This window comes from Gymnoscopelus microlampas (genome assembly GCF_963454915.1).
Source record: "Gymnoscopelus microlampas genome assembly, chromosome: 8".
In the NCBI taxonomy this organism is placed as follows: domain Eukaryota; kingdom Metazoa; phylum Chordata; class Actinopteri; order Myctophiformes; family Myctophidae; genus Gymnoscopelus; species Gymnoscopelus microlampas.
This window is the reverse complement of record NC_139945.1, coordinates 36,293,028-36,300,527: the sequence shown is the minus strand read 5'-3', so window position 1 is coordinate 36,300,527 and position 7,500 is coordinate 36,293,028. Positions and strand designations below refer to the sequence as shown.

The window sequence follows — 7,500 nt, the reverse complement described above, 5'->3', positions numbered from 1 at the left end:
GTCTCCAGTGTGGAGCCGATAGCTGCTGGACGCTTCAGTCTCTCAGTTATTGTCATGAAGACACCGTCGCTCCGCACACTAGTAAATCCCTCGGTACATCAAGTCGCTCCAACTTGCAGCCATGTGAGCGTCGCGGAGCTTCGTCCCCTCTCCTGTCTGTCTGTCTGTCTGTCTGTCTGTCTGTCTGTCTGTCTGTCTGTCTGTCTGTCTGTCTGTCTGTCTGTCTGTCTGTCTGTCTGTCTGTCTGTCTGTCTGTATGTCTGTCTGTCTGTCTGTCTGTCTGTCACCCTCTCCTCTCGTGTTCCCAGGTGTCCGGCTGGCGACGGTTCAACTTTTCATGTTCGTTCCTCCTCAGACAGCCTCTGCTCGCCTTGATAGTGCAGATTTCATAGGATCGCCCACCTACTTTGCACGTCCCGTCCCGGCCGGGCTGTCTTCTGTGATGTCTGCGTGTGTGTGTGTGTGTGTGTGTGTGTGTGTGTGTGTGTGTGTGTGTGTGTGTGTGTGTGTGTGTGTGTGTGTGTGTGTGTGTGTGTGTGTGTGTGTGTGTGTGTGTGTGTGTGTGTGTGTGTGTGTGTGTGTGCGCGCGCGCGCGCACGCGTGCGTGCGTGAGCGTTTCTGTTTCACACACTTGTCTCTTAAAGGAGGATCCTGCTCGGCCATCCATATAGAGAGCGGTGCAAAGTGAACTATCTCGCCGTGTCTTGGGTCGGTAGTATATTGTAAAGTGACAGCAGGGCCGGGGGTTGAGAGGAGAGGAGAGAGGGGTCAGGGAGAGGTCGGGACGGGCTTCTAAAGCAGCGCTTCTCAAAACATTTTCATGTCAAGGACCCCCGGCCCCGAATTGATATGTATTTATTTGGCCGCGGACCCCCGTCTGAAAATATGTGGTGCCAGCGACCCCCGGAACAGAACATTACTCTTAAGAATGTCTACATTATTCTGTTTTGTTTTTTTTTGTTCAAGATTCTTAATTTTTTTTATAATCAAAAAAAGATCTACAAGCTCACAATTCAGTGCATCGTGATGCACTGTGAGCTTGTAGATTGGCTATTTTTGTATAGCCGAAGAAGTATAAAATAGGGCTAAAGTGGTGATGCTGCTATATTAACTCATTTTTGCATGGGGACCCCCTGTAACCCCCTCAATGACCCCTGGGGGTCCCCGGACCCCACTTTGAGAACCAGTGTAAAGCTAAAGGACTATCAGAAGCTACGTAAACAATAGACATGTCATTATGCAGTAGCAGTTGCGTCTTGCACACTTTATCCAGAACAACATAGGAACTTATAGGCGCACAGCCAAAGCCCAACAAAACATAGTTTTGCTCAATACACAAGAACAATAAATTAGTCTCCAAATAATAATGAAACAATGAGCTTTTGTCAAGGAATTACGATAAACTGACAGAGCATGGTTTTAACCTAATGCACTTCACGTGCCAAATTAAAACAATCACTTTGCATTGTTTGTTTACTTTCTTTAAACAGTATGGCTATACTGTAAACCATCACTGGAAAATACAACAAAAATATAGATTTCGATTTTCACTCCACAGATTAAAAAAAACAAGTATCTTTATTTCTTTTCCCTGCAGTCTCCCTCCCCCCTCGTCTGTAGATTAAACAAAATACATAAAACATCTTACAGGTTTGCAAATAAGGCTTTACCGAGGCGAGCCCTGTTATGTAAATCAGTTGTTCTCAACCTTTTTATAGGCCGTGCCCGTGACCCCCCAAAACAATCATATTTGAACTGGGGCCCCCCCATTTTGTTTGACTTGGTTCCACAGAGAAATATTGTGAAAATAGCAGATCTATACAAGCTCACAACACCTCACAACGCCAGGCGTGAACTTGTAGATCGGCTATTTAAAAAATGTTTGCCTCTTTCTTATATTATTTGACAATTTGGCCAATGTTTTATTGTATAGTTTGTTGATTGCATTTGATGCAGTAATCGTCTTTTTTTTCCTTTTTTTTTTTTTTTTTTACTTAAAAAATAAGTATTCAAAAGTTAAAGTCCTTAAAAGTCCTTCAATTGTCACTTCACTGTCATCTGGGGACCCCCAAAAAAATGGTGTGGGGACCACCCTGGCGGTCCCGACCCACATGTTGAGAACCACCGATGTAAATAAGCAGGCTCCTTGTTGTGAGTTTATTAGGCAGCTCATAAAATGGAGAGGACAGAGGGTTGGCTGATGAGAGCAGATGATGATGGATCTGTCTCACACACACACGGGCCACTGCCTGTGTGACATTGACCTTCCATCCCAGATAATGTCCATTGTTTTATGAAATCGCAGAGCAAATGTGCAGGAAGGACAGGAAAAATCGTGTGTAAATAAGCCCAAGACCCCGACCACCGATTCCCATCGTCTCTCCAGCTCCTTGAGAACCGAAGAGAGACCCCGGTCCGCCGGCCATTGATTTCCTGCCTCCCCCCTCAACTTGTCCCATTGTTGGAAGCCTTTTTAATTTAGCCATAAATTGGGAAAGCTCAAGCCCGTATGAGCTGTTCTATTTTCTTCCTGTCAGGATGAGGGATTTGTTTTATGATGCATTGTGTATTAAATACAAGTAATCTGGGAAAGTGATTGCTTCATGGCCTCTCTCCGGGTCTGATCGAGGATTCTGATAGAGAGAACAGAGACCTGGGCTCTTTTCTCAAAAGGAGGAAATGTGGGTGGATAAACAAGAGGGCTTGTGGTTGTATCACCAGGGGTAAATTGGGGTAAAAGTGCCAGCAAACCCAGAGGCCGCCCCCACATTAAGACACGGTGCACTTCTCCCCCCCGTCAGAAGATGGCGTGCTCAACTGAACAAACTTTTTTTCTCCCAACAAGCCATTTTAATAATAAATAAATAAATAAATAAATAGTAAATAAATAAATGTGCCATTTCACTGGCATTGTTCGTTGAATGCTATTTAAATTTGAGCAGTGAGCAGTGAGCTTCACGTGTTATTAAGACACCCCCCCCCCCTCCCCTACCAGTCCATATAGGCTGAGACCCAAAAAATAAATTTGATGTCTCCCTGGGACCCAAACAAGTGAAAATAGCAGATCTACAAGCTCACAGCGCATGGCTTTGTGCCATATTGTGAGCTTATAGATCTGATATTTTCACTACAACCTAAACATTTGTTTTCTAGTTATTGCAATTTCTTTGATTTTCTAAAAATGTATTTATCAAATTATTTAGAAAAATCATTGTTTGTTTTTAATTCATGAAGATTTTAGCTTTTTTTTTGCCTAAAACTTTTAAAAGAAAAGAAAATGTAGGGATTTTTACTCACGACCCATAAAAATGAGTCCACGACCCACAAATGGGTCCCGACCCACTGTTTGGGAAACAGTGGGCTATAGCCTCTGCTGCCTGTATCTCTTCAGCAAAACGCATCAGTCAAAGCACTGAGACGCTGAGTTATAGAGATGGGGGTCATTGCTTTCTCGTTCGCAGGGAATTGCACCACAAGAACACCATCTACATTAAGTCGTCAAATTGCTATAGCCGGGACATGAAAGATTCAGCCGTGTGCCCGAATATATAATATATATAATCACCTGAACGACCTACAATAAAAGCTGTGGGATTTTTTTCCACACTGACAGAGCGATATGGCTGTGAATTTAAAACACTTGTTCATTTTGTTAATAAACCCACAAGAGTGATTTGCAAAACACACCCCTAATTTATGTTTATTTGAGCAATTCAGCCATAAACACCATTCTGATATGGCTAAGATTAAACAGGTCTGTTTTATCTGAATTATGCCACGCTTTTGTCATAATGATTTTGACATAGCCTACCAAACTGAGCAGGGTGTGTGTGTGGGGAAAAAGCTGTTTATCAACAAATTACAAAGCAGCACATGCATGCTTCAGGGTATGTTAGCTCCTATAGCCTATATCATGCCACACACCATTTCATACTGATTTAAGGGACTCTTAAAACCCACAGCATCCGGATAATGTTTAGTGCATAGACTTTAAAGTGCTGTGAAATTCCTTGACGGGGGTTTTAGGCTACTACAGCCAATTGCTTGAAGAGGCTTCATGCTTATTTTGCTTGTGGCATATTCGTTGTTTGCTTTAGGAATTCAATCATGCAGATACAAAAAAACACACTGAAATATAAAGAGGGAATTTTCATTATCACTATTATACACAATTATATAATATAACTGATTAGGGATTCAGTTCTTTCACGGGGTGCCAGTGCATGCATGGCTATACTTCTCTCTCTCTCTCTCTCTCTCTCTCTCTCTCTCTCTCTCTCTCTCTCTCTCTCTCTCTCTCTCTCTAACATCGAATTAATAAAAACACAGTGCCTTTGAACATGTTTGGCTTGATTATCAAGAGCAGGGGTCTTCAACGTTTTTCAGCCCAAGGACCCTTTAGCTGCTGACAGAGAGATGAAGCAGGGACCCCCGGCCCCGTTACACATTGTATACAATTGTGTTGCAGAATAAACTTTTTCATAGATTTCATAGATAGTTGGATACACACCTTTTAAACCCTCAATATTTACTCAACTTGAGACCTTTGGCTCTGTACTTGGCTCTGTACTTTTCCCTCTACACCAACTATCTGAAAATAGCTCACGTGAGATCTGCTATTTTCAGCGTATGTTCCCCATCACACAAATATTTGGTGGACCCCCTGGGGCCCCTGTAGGACCTGTAGTAACTCTGAGGACCCCCTACTGGTCCCGGACCGGCGGACCCCCTGTTGAAGACCCTGGCCCTGATCAAGAGCCATCTTGCATGCGAGCTCAGATAGGACAGCCGAGTATTAGAGGGGGGATTCCCGGGTGGTTTGCAAACTGACTCCGCCAGGCAGCCAGAGAGAGCCGCATGTGCAGAGAGCCCACTGCTGATGCCGAGGGGCCAGCCAGGCATGGAAACACAGTGTAGGTAGGACTGACTATAAGGCAGTGACGGAAGAAAAGTAATGTTTTACTTAAATAAAAGTATCAATACTGCAATGTAGAAATACTCTGTTACAAGTAAAAGTCCATATATTCAAAATGTAATTGAGTAAAAGTACAAAAGTTTCGGCATCAAAATATACTTAAAGTACCAAAAGTAAAAATACTCATTGCACAGAATGTCCCATTTCACAAGTTCATGTGTGGCATGGCGAGCATTGTGAGCTTGTAGATCTGCTATTTTCAAATGGACAAAATGTACAGGGCCGAAGTGGTCATATATTTTCCTCTGAGATGTAATGGGGTAGAAGTAAAAAAGTATTGAAAACTGTAAGTACTGAAGAAAGTAAAATAGGCTAAATTGTACTTAAGTACATAGTGCTTGAGTACATGTACTTAGTTACTTTCCACCACTGCTATAAGGTGCATTCCACCACATCCTCCAGGAGAGGGGAGGAGAGAAGGAAAAAAAAGAAAGAAAAAGAAAATATTGCAGCCAAATCCACATGAAATAGTTCCACCATTCATGGTCGAGACCTCCCATTGACACCGTCGAAAAGCTGCATTAAGTCTCCATCATGACTCTCTATGCAGACGGCCCCCCTGCGCAATTTATTTTGGTTAAGTGTGGGGCGATTCAATCAAGTGGCAAAAACTCATTTAAAAGCTGAAACCGTTGGCGAACATTCTTATGCAGTTAAATATGTATAGTCCCAACATTATAGCTTAGTCAAAAAATATTTGAACTCAAAGCAACGGATTATGTGTATTTTAAACGCCTTACAAAACTGTTTTGAGTTTAAAAATAAAAAATACATAGACAAAAAGGGGTATGCCCAACATAAATCAGTGCGTGTTATAAAGGCTAATATCAATCTTATATATCTTTAAGGTCACATGGTTTACCCCCCAAAATAGGGACTTACTTAGGTGTCACACCTAAGTAAGTCCCTATTTTTGGGGGGGAAAACCTCCATACGGCCCAATTACCATTAAAGGAGAGCAGAGGAAATGAAAAGGGAAAAAATGTAAATAAAAAATTTCCTTGGGTCTGGAAGTAGGCCCGTTGCGAGCGCGTGTTAATCTCCACCTCAGTAATTTGGTTCTGCGGGAGAAGACAGAAGCCCCGCTGCTGTGCCCTGCACTTCATAAATCACTGCTTTATGTGGACAAGGTCAGCGGCCCCCCTGGCTCCGCCCCGGCCCCTCCGAGAAACGCAGTGCGCCCGGCCATGTTTACCCGGCCGCCCGGGGGCTCTCAGGACCAGACCAGCTCACTTCTAATTACTTTGGATTATTTTCATTTGCTATGGGGTCAGCCAGGCATTCCGAGAGAGAGAGAGAGAGAGAGAGAGAGAGAGAGAGAGAGAGAGAGAGAGAGAGAGAGAGAGAGAGAGAGAGAGAGAGAGAGAGAGAGAGATGATTTCCTAACAAATTCTGTAGCCCCCGTGCGAAGAGGCTGTCTGCGTGTTTTCTGAATTAGTACCCTATCATTTTGGCATTGTCTGCTCTCTATTAGCGGTCCTTCCAGCTCACTGCCGTGACAGGTCGGCGAAGTCCACGTTTCATCCCCGACAACGGACAATTTCCCCCTCTGGAGAGGCTAGACCGCAGCCGTGAAGGCAAAATAGCTAAATTAAATGGTGCTAAAAACCACTTCCATAGTTTCTAATCCATGCAATAATGATTGAATAAATGAAAAAAAGAATTGGAGGGGGGGAAAAAATCGTTAAATTGATTTCTCAATCTGATTAAGCTATGATCTGTGTAACACCTCCTCTTGCTTGTAAAAAGCTCTGAGTAACTTTGGCGGCTGTGTGCTCAATAAACTCTATGGGTTTTTTTTTTTATTAATCCTGGCATTAGAACAAGTATGATGTTCAAGAGTTCCCGCGTGTGAATGAGATACATTGTCTTCTGTGCTAAAATGAAGTTAATTGCATTGACAGCAGGGGAATGGCAGGACGTGACGATGCATAATTGCCAAACAGGACCGCTCGTTCGGCTGGGGGCGAGCGGTCCGCGAAAAAAAAAAGGGTGGCGAGCGTGTTTTGGGGCGAGTCTTCCGGTTACCGTTAGAATAAGTCTCAGTATTAAGAGACAATGTGAGCTACTATGCAAACTGTATGTGGCAATGAGGGCTGGAGGAGGAGGAGGTAGTAAATGTAAAAATCAGAGGGTTGAGGCAAGCAGCAGCTATTAGAAAACATTCATGCAGCAGTTGGTTTTTTGGAGCTACCCAGCGTGTGCCCCAGCTCTGAGGAGCAGTCAGTGGAATGCGCCCATCGCGGGGGGCCCGGTGTGTGTGTGCGCGCGCGCGTGTGCAGTGGTGGAAAAAGTAGGCTACTCACATTTTTACTTCAGTAAAAGTACCAATACTACAATGCAGAAATACAAGTACTAGTCTGGTATTCAGAATTTAGGCTACTTCAGTAAAAGTAGCCTACAAAAGTATTGCCATCGAAATATACTTAAAGTACCAAACGTAGAAAGTACTCATTATGCAGAATAACCCATTTCAAGTTTTCAAATGTAACATATTTTGTGTATGTATATGTATATATAATGTA

At 43.3% G+C, this 7,500-nt stretch overlaps 1 protein-coding gene across 8 annotated transcripts in view; it reads right to left on the bottom strand.

The window, feature by feature from the left end:
* mecom (MDS1 and EVI1 complex locus) overlaps window positions 1–7,500 on the bottom strand; it is a 216,485-nt gene that overhangs the window by 48,002 nt on the left and 160,983 nt on the right. The gene's annotated exons all lie outside the window — the stretch shown is intronic.